Source organism: Hippopotamus amphibius, chromosome 5, assembly GCF_030028045.1.
Source record: "Hippopotamus amphibius kiboko isolate mHipAmp2 chromosome 5, mHipAmp2.hap2, whole genome shotgun sequence".
Taxonomy (NCBI): domain Eukaryota; kingdom Metazoa; phylum Chordata; class Mammalia; order Artiodactyla; family Hippopotamidae; genus Hippopotamus; species Hippopotamus amphibius.
In genome coordinates, this window is record NC_080190.1 from 9,215,006 (window position 1) to 9,227,651 (window position 12,646).

Genomic DNA, 12,646 nt, shown 5'->3' on the forward strand with positions numbered 1-12,646 from the left:
TAGTGTAAGTCCCAGAGTCCAAAAGGAGCTCAGATGTCTGAGGGCAGAAGATTGATGTCCCAGCTCAAGAAGAAAGAGAATGAATTTGCCTTTTTGTTCTATTCAGTTCCTCAAGTGATTGGATGATGCCCACTCACATGGATGAGGACAGATCTTTACTTAGTCTACTGATTCAAACGCCAATGTCGGTGTGACTCTTCAGGCTCCCGCGGCGGCGGCGGCGCTCGCCTCGGTGTCTCCCGCGCGCACCCCAGCCGCCTCCTAGCGGCGTGGCGCCCTTCCCTACGGAATCGAACGCGGGGCCCCTGCAGCGGAAACAGAGTCTTAACCACTGGACCACGAGAGAAGTCCCAGCCTAAAATGACGAATGTGTGATTTCAGTGGAATAAATGGCGTCCAAAGTCACAGATGCTATAGTGTGGTATCAAAAGAAGATTGGAGCTTATGATCAACAAATATGGGGAAAATCTGTTGAACAAAGAGAAATCAAGGGGTTAAGGAATAAACCAAAGAAAACAGCACATGTGAAACCAGACCTCATAGATGTCGATCTTGTTAGAGGGTCTGCATTTGCTAAGGCAAAACCCGAAAGTCCATGGACTTCTCTGACTAGAAAGGGAATTGTTCGAGTTGTATTTTTTCCCTTTTTCTTCCGGTGGTGGTTACAAGTAACATCAAAAGTCATCTTCTGGCTTCTAGTCCTTTATCTTCTTCAAGTTGCCGCAATAGTATTCTGTTCGGCTTCTAGCCCGCATAGCATACCTCTAACGGAAGTGATTGAGCCGATATGGCTGATGCTGCTCCTGGGAACTGTGCACTGCCAGATTGTTTCAACGAGAACACCCAAACCTCCGCTAAGTACAGGGGGTAAAAGAAGAAGGAAATTAAGAAAAGCAGCCCATTTGGAAGTACATAGGGAAGGAGATGGTTCTAGTACCACAGATAACACACAGGAGGGAGCAGTTCAGAGCCACCGTACAAGCGCCTCTTACAGTGTTGGCGCTGTCTTCAGAGATCTCTGGCATGCTGCTTTCTTTTTATCAGGATCAAAGAAAGCAAAGAATTCAATTGATAAATCAACTGAGACTGACAATGGCTATGTATCCCTTGATGGGAAAAAGACTGTTAAAAGCAGTGAAGATGGAGTACAAAGCCATGAAACTCAGTGTGAAACTCTTCGACCAGAAGAGGCAACCTGGAACACAGGAACACTGAGGAACGTTCCCAGCAAAGATACCCAAAGGACAATAACAAATGTCTCGGACGAAGTCTCCAGTGAAGAAGGTCCAGAAACAGCATACCCATTGCACCGTCATGCAGACAGGACTTCTGAGAGCATTCTTCGGAATAGAAAGTCACACCATTATAAGAAACATTACCCTAATGAGGATGCCCCTAAATCGGGTACTAGTTGCAGCTCTCGCTGTTCAAGTTCCAGACAGGATTCTGAGAGCACAAGGCCAGAATCTGAAACAGAAGATGTATTATGGGAAGACTTGTTACATTGTGCAGAATGCCGATCATCTTGTACCAGTGAGACAGATGTGGAAAATCCTCAAATTAATCCATGTGTGAAAAAAGAATAAAGAGACGACCCTTTTCATCAGAGTCATTTGCCCTGGCTCCATAGTTCCCACCCAGGATTAGAAAAAATAAGTGCTATCGTATGGGAAGGCAATGACTGCAAGAAGGCAGACATGTCTGTACTTGAAATCAGTGGAATGATAATGAACAGAGTAAACAGCCATATACCAGGAATAGGATACCAGATTTTTGGAAATGCAATCTCTCTAATCCTGGGTTTAACTCCATTTGTTTTCCGACTCTCCCAAGCTACAGACTTGGATCAACTCACAGCACATTCTGCTTCAGAGCTTTATGTGATTGCATTTGGTTCTAATGAAGATGTCATAGTTCTGTCTATGGTTATAAGTTTTGTGGTTCATGTGTCTCTTGTGTGGATTTTCTTTTTTTTTTGCTCTGTGTAGCAGAAAGAACTTATAAACAGTGATTACTTTTTGCAAAACTCTTTGGACATTTAACATCGGCAAGGAGGGCTCGAAAATCTGAGGTTCCCCATTTCCGATTGAAGAAAGTACAGAATATAAAAATGTGGCTCTCTCTCCGGCCCTATCTTAAGCGTCGAGGTCCTCAGCGATCTGTTGATGTCATAGTTTCATCTGCTTTCTTGTTGACTATCTCAGTTGTTTTTATCTGTTGTGCCCAGTTGCTTCATGTACATGAGATCTTCCTTGATTGTCACTACAGTTGGGAACTGGTAATCTAGTGCATCTCGTTAACACTTTTTCTCCTAAGATTTGTTACCCTTGGTTCAGAAACAAGTAAAAAATATAGCAATACCTCAATATTACTTACCGAACAGATAAACCTCTACTTGAAAATGGAGAAGAAACCTAACAAAAAGGAGGAACTGACACTAGTGAATAATGTTTTAAAACTGGCTACTAAACTGCTAAAGGAATTGGACAGTCCCTTTAGATTATATGGGCTTACAATGAATCCACTGCTTTATAACATCACCCAGGTTGTCATCCTGTCAGCTGTTTCTGGTGTTATCAGTGACTTGCTTGGATTTAATTTAAAGCTCTGGAAGATTAAATCACGACAATTCAGAGAAAAGAAGATGTAGCCTCTTTTCCAGAATAAGAGTACCAACTAAGCTGCCTGAAAGCAATCACTGACTCTTTGCTTCAGGAGTCTCAGCTGGGAAATTGAAGTGTTTACATCAGACTGTCCTGTGCAATTCTTATATTTATTTCACTTGTTCACTGTTTTTTACATTTATTTTAGTCTTTATTTTTTTTTAGCATTGATGTACTTAGTTGTTGAAAGGGTGATAAAACTGATATCCAGATACTTGAGATCCTGGTAATTGCTCATAAATAATGACAAAACAAGAGATCGTGAGAATAGAAGCCATCGCTAAGCACTGTTTCTCCATCAATGCCGTGACTTGCCTTACTAGAGGAAAATTTCTTTAACTTTATAATCTTGCATTGGACTCAGCTAAACATATGAAACATTTTCTTCAGTAAATCAAGATCCAGTCAGGATTTCTTTTGAATTATTTTGGAACAATGCCAGGATCTAAACTGATTAAGCTGCAGTTTAAGCACCCTTCAGTATTAATATATATGGTAGTACACAACAGGTCAACAAGTGCTCTTTGATGATAAAACTCTTAATAGAGCAATAATTGTAAATGGTTACCATACTGTAAGATATTTTGATAAAAACTAACTAGTAATAATTGTATTTATTTGAAACACTGGGCTGTTTGCACAGCTCCAACTGTGCATGCTCAAAATGTGCACTTTTTAAAATTGTTACTTTTAATGCGTATCTTTATACGGGGTATGTTATAGTGTACTAGGGCATGATATGGTATCCTTTTGAGTGAGGTATATACTCATCTCACAAGTGAAGTGCCTATTGATATTACTAAAGTACATTATGTTTACTCAAGAAAAATAATTTTCTCCCCATGATACACTATAGTGTATGCTATTCATACTACACTGAAATGAATAACTTAAAAATAAGGTTAAGAACCAATTAAATATTCTTCTGATTGCTAGTTGTAAAACTATGTCTGAATTTTTGGGAAAAATAGCTATAGCTTGCAAATTTTACCCTCTAAACTTAATCTGGTACATCTCCCCCCCTCAACCCCCAATTATATAAGGGCTATTTTAGATGCTTTTAACCTAGAAAGTTACTCCCCCCCCCCAAAATAATTTGCCAGGTGTCCAAATGAGAACTTATCATGTTGGCATGTTAGGTAAATAGGGAGAATATGATGGTATCTTACATTGGGCCTTGATTTTAAGTTGTTATATTTGTACAATCAAGCAATTTTAGGAGTTATGTGAAACATGAAATGTTCTAGCAAACTTTTTGTTTTTTTTAACTGGGTGTCTGGTTTCTGAAACAAAGAATTTATTTGAAACAATCTAGAATTTTCTTGCTGCAAGGTGTATCATGTTGAATATCCTCACATTTTTTACCATGTTTTAGGGAGTTTAAAATAATTAATTGTAAATTATTTATTTGATTGGTGCAGGTCTAATCCCCAAATCATAATCTTAAGATCAGGAATGTGTAGAGAATAGAGCCATATTGTATTATCACTTTGCTCTCACCATTCCTTTTGATCAGCCTCTATTCCGCCTCATTGTGTGGTATATTTTCTTTTTATAGAAAACAACAGAAGCATTTTATTTTATTTGCCTATGTTCTAATATGTTTAATAATGACCAAAGTGCATTCTGAGTTTTTTCAAGGAATGTATTACTGGAGCTTTAAGAACATACTTATTTTCTCCTGTGAAAAATTAGGCTTTGTCTGATATGTTCCTTCTTCCTCTATTGTCTAATGTTGAGGTTGTTTTTAGGAATTATATTTTATAACCTTTTTCAAAATAAGGTACATACCTATACAGAACTTAACATTTTGCACAGAATATATTGAATATATTTTGAGAAAAAAAGTACAGCATGAGTTCTGTTAGGAATAAAAATGAAACTATTGTATCTCACACACAAAAAAAAACTTATTTCAGAATGGAAATATTTTTGAGAAAAGTAGCTGAGTAAACTGATTTAGGAAAATGCTTGTTTTTGATTGAGGTTCATTTTAACTTAGAGTTGGGAGTTGGTTTATTGAGTACAGTGTACCTCTCAACAACATGTTAATGATATGTTGAATTGTATTACTAACGTCAGCAGCAGTAGAATACTAAAAGGAAAAAGTTGTCATTTTAAGTAATTTCAGAACATTAATGGAACTGTTTTCAAAGCAGAAAAATTGACATTGTTGCCTTTAAGAATACAATGAATGTAAGAAATTGAAAGAAATTGTAACATATCACATAATATAGAAAAGGCAATTCAAAGATAGGATTGTGGCAGATATTGTGTGTTAACTGTTGTTTCTTTGCCACATGTGTCATATTTGAAAGTTTGAACGCAAGTTTAAAATAAAACATTCTATGACTGACAGTGTTAAAAAAAAAAAAAAAAAAAAAAACGCTAATATCTTCCGAAAACACCCTCACAAATGCACCCAGAAGTAATGGTTTACCAGCAATCTGGGCATCCCTTAGCTCAGTAAAGCTGACCCATAAAATTAACCATCACAAGTCCACCCTTGGTCACCTTGGCACCCATATACATCTTCTAAAGCATACTTAATCTCCAGATAAAGGCAATAATAAAGTCATAATTCCACCTAACATGATACAATTATTCTGCATACAACCCAAAAACGCATTAGTTCCTTCTCCGGAAGCGGAGGGAAGCCCTTGAGCGATGTTTACTATTTTCCTGATATCCTGTGACTTAAATACCATAATGTAAAATTAAATACTAAATGCTGATATAAAGTCAGTACATCTTATGTTACATGCTATGGAAAAAGGAAAGAAAACAAAGATAGTTGCTTAATATATGTAAATACACACAACATATTCATAACAAATAAGGAGGAGATATGACAGAGTCCTTGTTTCTGTAACTGGTCAGATGGTAGCGGTTGGTATCTATAACCACCTTCTACTACTCATTCTGTATTCAGAGTCCCTTGTTTATGTCACAGAAGCATGATGTCAGGGGATCAAAGTCGGCAGGCAAGCTACATTCTTCGCAGCACTGGAGGCTGGGATAAGACTCAGGGGTGGAGGTTGCAGCCTCGGTAACCCTGTCTTGATTACTCTTGGTTATGGCCATAGCAACGGGTGCCTTTGCAGCACTTAAGAAAAACATACACAAAGCATGGGATTAGAATTTTTCACTTCAGTCCATCTGTTACAATTGTCTGGAGTGTCTGGAAAGTTTGGGGCTGGAGCTAATCAAACACATGACACCAGCCCAGGATTAAAGCGCTCTGCCCCCGTCCCAACTTCCTGTCTAGTCGCTTTCTCTCCTAACATTGCCAGAAATGTAAAATCAGATGCACTTTTACATTTAATTTGACATCCAGCAAATAAGGGAGGGTGAGTTGTTAAGTGCGGGTCACCCAGATGATCACTGCAAGTCCGCCAAGTGCAAAACATGACCAGGCGGGGGTGGGGTGCCAAAGTCAGCCATCCCCTGGGTGCTGGAATATACCTTCCAGCTCACAGGCCTGACTTCCCTAGAATGGGACCACCACTGCTTCTGACAGCCGATCTCTCCCATATTTAAAGGTTCCTTTCACCCAAATTTAATGCTCTCATCTGATCTACAGTCCCTCGTCAACTTCACCAGGAGCTTCCCCAGAGTCCTGTAGGCCCACCTCACTGTCCCCAAGGCCAAGGACACAGACACCCCAAGAGCCCCCCAACTCAGGCAAGAGGAGGTCAGCTCAGCCTGTCCTCTGAGCGCACAGAGGCAGACACGCATTCCCACAGTCTCCCCGACAGACCCCAGTCTGCAGGGCCTGGACAGAGGGGACCAGCCAGTGTGGAATCAACCAGCTGAGGGTAAACTCAACAAGGCCAAGTGACAGCAAAGCAGCACAGAGCCTCCTGGCTGAGAACATTCTACTTATGAGCTCACAGCCCCAGACCACAGGGGGAGGAAGCCAAGATTGTACACGCACTGCCTTTGTCATCTCAAACCCTGCCGCTGTTCCTGACCTCACCCAGGGTGCAGCCGCAGGGCAAGGGCGGACCCTGCTCAGCACAGAGCCCCAGGATCCCATTGGGTGCGGGGGGGGGGGGGGGTTGTTAGCCACTCTTACCCACATCACTCACTTTAATGTGTTGGCTACTTTGAAGCAAAGACAGATGACAACACCTATTAGCACAAAAGCGGTCATCAGTAAGCCGCCTCCAATGGCGATCATAATCTTGAGGCCAAACATCCTACACACACCTGCGCAGAGAAGTGCAGGCAAGCAGAGTGTGAGTTCCCCCCGCCCACGTTCACGCGACAACCTCAATATGCTTCCTTCAGTGGAGGAAGAATGAACCCAAACCACAGATCCTTCCTTAGGCATCTAAAACATGAATGAATCTGCCCAGAGAAGCCCAGAATCCTAAGCTGGTCCAGGCAGGGTAACGGGTTTATTCGTGGATGAAAGAGGACTGAAATACAAAGTCCAGAGAGAAGGACATCAATAGAAAAATTGAGAAGAATCTTCACCCTTTCACAGGCAGTAATGTGCAGCTGTCACTTGAGCAGACGATTTTATTCCCAAACACCTGGCTCTTATGAAATATATTTACTGATAAGAGTCAGGATTGACCCCCTTGCTGTTCAGCAAATTTTAAAATACTTTTTTACGGGAATGTGTACAGGAAAGACTTTGCTTTCAACATATCATGCTGTGTAATAGAATACACAAACCCACATTATAAGTGATTATGTTTTAAGGAAAAAAAGTTTTTAATTCTCCCACGGACAACTGTCATGCCATCTCCTGGTGTAAGGAGATTCTGGGAACCTTTATCCCTCATTCTGTCTCAATAGGAGACCAGAGGCCTTTCTACCATTTTCCCTCCTAAATCCTCCCAGGAAATCCAGTTTGTCTGGAATAAGCAATTTGCTTAATTGAACACGATGAAATTGGGGAACGTGAGTCAGGAAAGAAACAATTCTACTACTAAACATACTGACTATAGCTAAACCATCCAGATCTGGATGAAGGCCAACTGGAAAAAAAATTTTAAAAAAAGCAAAGAGACTTTAGGGAACAGGAGATATTATCAAACCTGTAATTTGAGAAAGAGGGATCGAATCATCCCTGAGAGGAGGAATTAAGATCCAAGCTTGAAGAGCTCACTTCAGCAGCACAGCCTCTGTCCAGCTCCAACTGCTATGCCCAGCAGGCCATAGGCTGTGTGACATCAACTCTCTGGACACCAGCTCTTTCATGGAGTTCTGAATTCTATTCCATGTGTAGGTATATTTTAGCCCCCAGGAAACAGACTATTTTGAATCACTTAATTCTAAGTCTTTACCTTTCCAGGTCTTATTTCCCTCACAGTAATTTTCGGGAGTTGACTGGTAATCAAAAGCAGGTTTAAAATTTCAATTTAAAAAAATAGAAGAAAAAGAGAGAAATGGGGAGATTAAAAATACTCTTACACTCAAGAGTTCAGTTATAGATGACTTTATGTTAGCTACACAATGAAATATCAGAGTCATTTACTAGGATTCAAGCATATGCTCACTGACATTGGAAGATTTTCATACTTTATAGTTAAAGGGGTTACAAAAATGAAAGTTGAATAGGATACCTGTTCTAAGTCAGGTGTATATGATTTAAGGTACTCATACCCAGCCAATCTAGCAACATAAAACTGAGGAGACCCCAGGTGCAGACAAGATAGCTTAGATTTGTTTCTCCCTGCTCCTCTTTGCAAAGAATAACTGTGATATCTGGGGAAAAAACCAAAACAAAGGTCAAAGAACTGTGAAATTTGGAAAGAAGAAAGCAAACTGGTTAGGGACCCTGGGCCTGGATGAGCAGGATAGCATCAGGACAGAAGACGATAGCATCAGGACAGAAGACGGTAGCCCAGTCCCGATGTTCTCCAACTCTGAATCCAGCAACAGAGGGTGGCTCCACTGGGTTCATTCTCCCTGGATTTAATGTGAGTTCTGTTGATAAGCCCAGGTTAGCCCAGCACCGGTGGTGGCAAGATGGACTGTGTGGGAGCCCCCTGACCATAAGTGGTGAGTGGAAATGCTCTGCTCCCTCGCTAGTCCTGAGACTCCTCCCCTCCACTGAGAGGCAGTGGGGTGGCCAGTTGGCAGCCCAAAGAGGATCCCACCATAACAAACATCTTTGCCCCCGTGGACCAGAGATTCCCTTCTCCCACCTAGATGTACCAAATGGCTCTAGCCTGGGGAACCTCCTGCTCCTTCAGGCAGCACTGCTGGGGGCTTGGGATCCCCAGTGGCACCAAAAAACTAAGCAGATCAAAGTAGCACTGAAAAGCCTCTGAACGTTAAATTGTCACTGGACCCTCATCCCACAAAAGTAGGCCAGGACCTGCATTCTAAACCTAAGCGAAGTGACTACCTGGTAAAATTAAAGATTTAAACAGGACCTAGAGTCTCTTAACATAATAGCCCAAATATTCAGGATTCAATGGAAAATCACCTGCCAGACCAAGAACTAGAGAAGTAATACCTGAATGAGAAGAGGCCATGAATTGATGCTAACAGCAAGATCAGTCAAATGTTGGAATTATCCAAAAAGAATTGAAGACAGCCATCCTACAAAGGCTTCAGTAATCAATACCAAGTCTTGAAATAATGACAATATAGACATTTCAGCAAAGAAAGGGAAGTTATAACAAAAGAACCAAATAGAAATTATACAACTAAAAAGTACATTAACAGAAATTTAAAAACAAACAAACAAAACACCAAAATACAAAAAAAACCCCACTTCACTGGAAGGGCTCAGTAGCAGATGGAAATGATAGGCCCAAATCAATGAACTTGAGGGCAGAACAAGAGAATTTAATAATCTGAACAAAAACTAACAAAGCCTCAGGGGCCTTTGGGACCATAACAAAAGATCCAACATTTGTGTCATCCGAGTCTTAGGAGAGAAGAGAGAGAATGGGGAAGAGATTTTGAAGAAATAATAACTAAAAACTTCCCAAATTTGGCAAAAGACAGATTCAAGAAGCTGAGAAAATCCTGAACAGGATAAACCCAAGAAAATCCACTGCAAGACACATTCTAAATTAAACTTCTGAAAACTAAAGACAAAGAAACAAACTTGAAAGCAGCTAGAAACAACACGTTACCTATAGAGGAACACCAAATCAAACGACAACGGACTTCTTTCTTGTTTGTAACCACGGCGGTCAGAAGAAAGTAGTATGTGACATTTTTCCAAGTGCTGAATGAGAAGAACTGTTAAATTCTGCGTCCAGCAGAACTATCATTCAGGAATGGAGGAAAAAGGACATTCTCAGATGTGGAAAACCACAAGAACTTGTCCTGAAAAGATCTACCCCTTAAAGAATGGTAAAAGGAAAATAAAATAAAAATAGAAAGTGATGGGGGTGTGGAGGAAAATTTTAGCTAAGATGGCAAGGAAGGCCTTTCTGAAAAGATGACATTCCAGCAGAGGCCTAGAAAAAGGGGGCGGGGAGCAAAGTGAGGAGGTGTATTCTAGGCCAAGAAAATATTAACAGAATCTCAAGGCTGCAATGGGTGTGGTGTGTTCAAGGGAAAAGAAAAGGGCCATTGTGGCTGGGGGAGAGTGGTGGCAGGAAACGAGTTGGAAAAATTAACCAAGGCCACAATCTTGTAGGGGTTTGAAGCTCTGGTTAAAAGTCTAGATTTCTTTTCTGCCTGTTATAGAACACTTTGGAGGGTGTCAGTGGGGTTTTAGGAAGGAACCCATGCAGTCTGGCTGCAGAGTCTGTGCTTTTAAACATAGACAAGTGGTTCTCAACCTGAGCATGCATCCACATCAGCTGGAGGGCCCCAGCCTCAGAGTTTCTGAGTCAGTGTGAGGGGGGGCCTGAGAACCTGCATTTCAGGTAGGTTCCCAGGGGATGCTGCTGCTGCTGCTGCTTCTGGAACCAGACTCAAGAACGACTGCTCAATATAACTGACTTCGAATGTGACTTCCCTATAGCACTTAAGACCGAATATAGAAGAGGGACTTTCAAACGTACTGGAATAGTAATGATACTAAGAAACACGTATGTCACTCTTGCTATTTATTTATTTTTTGGCTGCATCAGGTTTTAGTTTGAAGGCTCTTCGTTGTGGTGGCATGTGGGATTTTAGTTCCCTGGCCAGGAATCGAACCGGCATCCCTGGCATTGCAAGACAGATTCGTAACCACTGGACCACCAGGGAAGTCCCACTCTTACTACTTAAGAAGATACAGAAGAATAGAAAGAGGGAGAGAAAAATTTAACATTTACTGGATAGCTCCTACATACTAGGCTTATGCTAGGCAACTCATATAAACTTCATACAAAAGACTGAAGTAGGCTGTGATATCTCTAATCTTACATAAGAGAAAACTGAGGTCAAGAAATGTAAAAGCCACTCATCCAAAGTTACACAGCAGGAATAACTAAGATGGAAAGAGAGTTCAGGGCTTCCCTGGTGGCGCAGTGGTTAAGAATCCAGCTACCAATGCAGGGGACACGGGTTCAAGCCCTGGTCCAGGAAGATCCCACATGACGTGGAGCAACTAAGCCCAGGCACCACAACTGAGCCTGTGCTCTAGAGCCTGTGAGCCACAACTACTGAGCCTGTGTGCCACAACTACTGAAGCCTGGGTGCCTACAGCCTGTGCTCTGCAACAAGAGAAGCCACCACAATAAGAAGCCTGTGCACCGCAACGAAGAGTAGCCTTCGCTCTCCGCAACTAGAGAAAGCCCGTTGCGCAGCAACAAAGACCCAACACAGCCAATAAATAAAAATAAATAAATAATTATTAAAAAAAAAAAGAATTCAGGTTTGTCTATCCATGTGTTTTTTTCTCTAAGTTATCTTGGAAATATGTTCTGAGGGCATTTGGAGAGAAAATGTCAACATGGTAGAAAGCTGAAATCCTGGGCTGCTGTCCAACGCAGGGCATGGGACTGTCCCTAAGAAGGAGGAAGTAGTGGGACCTCCCTGGCGGTCCAGTGGTTAAGACTCCACATTTCCACTGCAGTGGGGGTGCGGGTTTGATCCCAGGTTGGGAAACTACGATCCCACAAGCCACACGTGCAGTGTGCAGCATGGCCAAAAAAAAAAAAAGGAAAAAAGAAAAAAAGAGGAGGAAGCAGTGACATGAGGAAAGGAGGGGACAACTAGGAAGATGCTATATTTGCTTTACCTTGAGAGAGGTGGCCATGGAAGAGGAGTCACTTCACCTTTCAACAGCTTTGGATTTCAAATGTCAAAAGAGATCAATTTCAAATAAGGTTCTATAACAAAATCCACACGGGCACGGGGAACAGAGAAAGGAAACAAGGGGAAGGAAAAACATCCCAGATTCCAGCCCATCTTCCCCACTTGATAGAATGGTTGGCAAAGCAGCTCAGCTCCCTGAGCCTGTCGCTTCTTCTCGAAAGTGGGAAGATAATGAAGGCTGTGTGGTTTGACAGTGGTGGTGGTGGCTGTTAATGTTTGAGAGGTTTCAGTGAGAACAGAGGTGGCACCGCTTTGCAAACTGTGACACCAGTGTGAACAGTTGGTCCCTTTGATGGTGCTTCTTCTCCAGCCACAGAGGTGTTCTGTTCACAGGCCTTAGCCAGATGGAAAGTGTGAAAGTGAGAACATGACGTTTTGGATGAAACCTTCACCAAGGGTTCTCTGCTGGGCCCCATCACAGAGATTCTGATTCATTGGTTTTGGGGTAAAGCTCATGAATCTGCCTTTCTAACCAGCTCCCAGGTGAGGAGCATAGGAGGAGCTGATCAGAGGGTTCTGTGTGGAGGTGTACTGTGATGGAGACCAAAGCAGACTTTCCAAGCTCAGCCTGTTATCTAAATAATAATAACCCTAAGATTTTTTTTTTTTAATTTATTTTTGGCTGCATTGGGTCTTTGTTGCTGCATTGCAGGTTTTCTCTAGTTGCGGGGAGCAGGGACTACTCTTTGTTGTGGTGCGCGGGCTTCTCATTGCGATGGCTTCTCTTGTTGCCGAGCACGGGCTCTAGGCGTGTG

General features: G+C 41.8%; 2 pseudogenes; both read left to right on the forward strand.

The window, feature by feature from the left end:
* Nucleotides 1–265: 265 nt before the first annotated feature.
* LOC130853551 (protein PHTF2-like) lies at nucleotides 266–2,011 on the forward strand (annotated as a pseudogene).
* LOC130853552 (protein PHTF2-like) lies at nucleotides 2,007–3,495 on the forward strand (annotated as a pseudogene).
* Nucleotides 3,496–12,646: the final 9,151 nt, after the last annotated feature.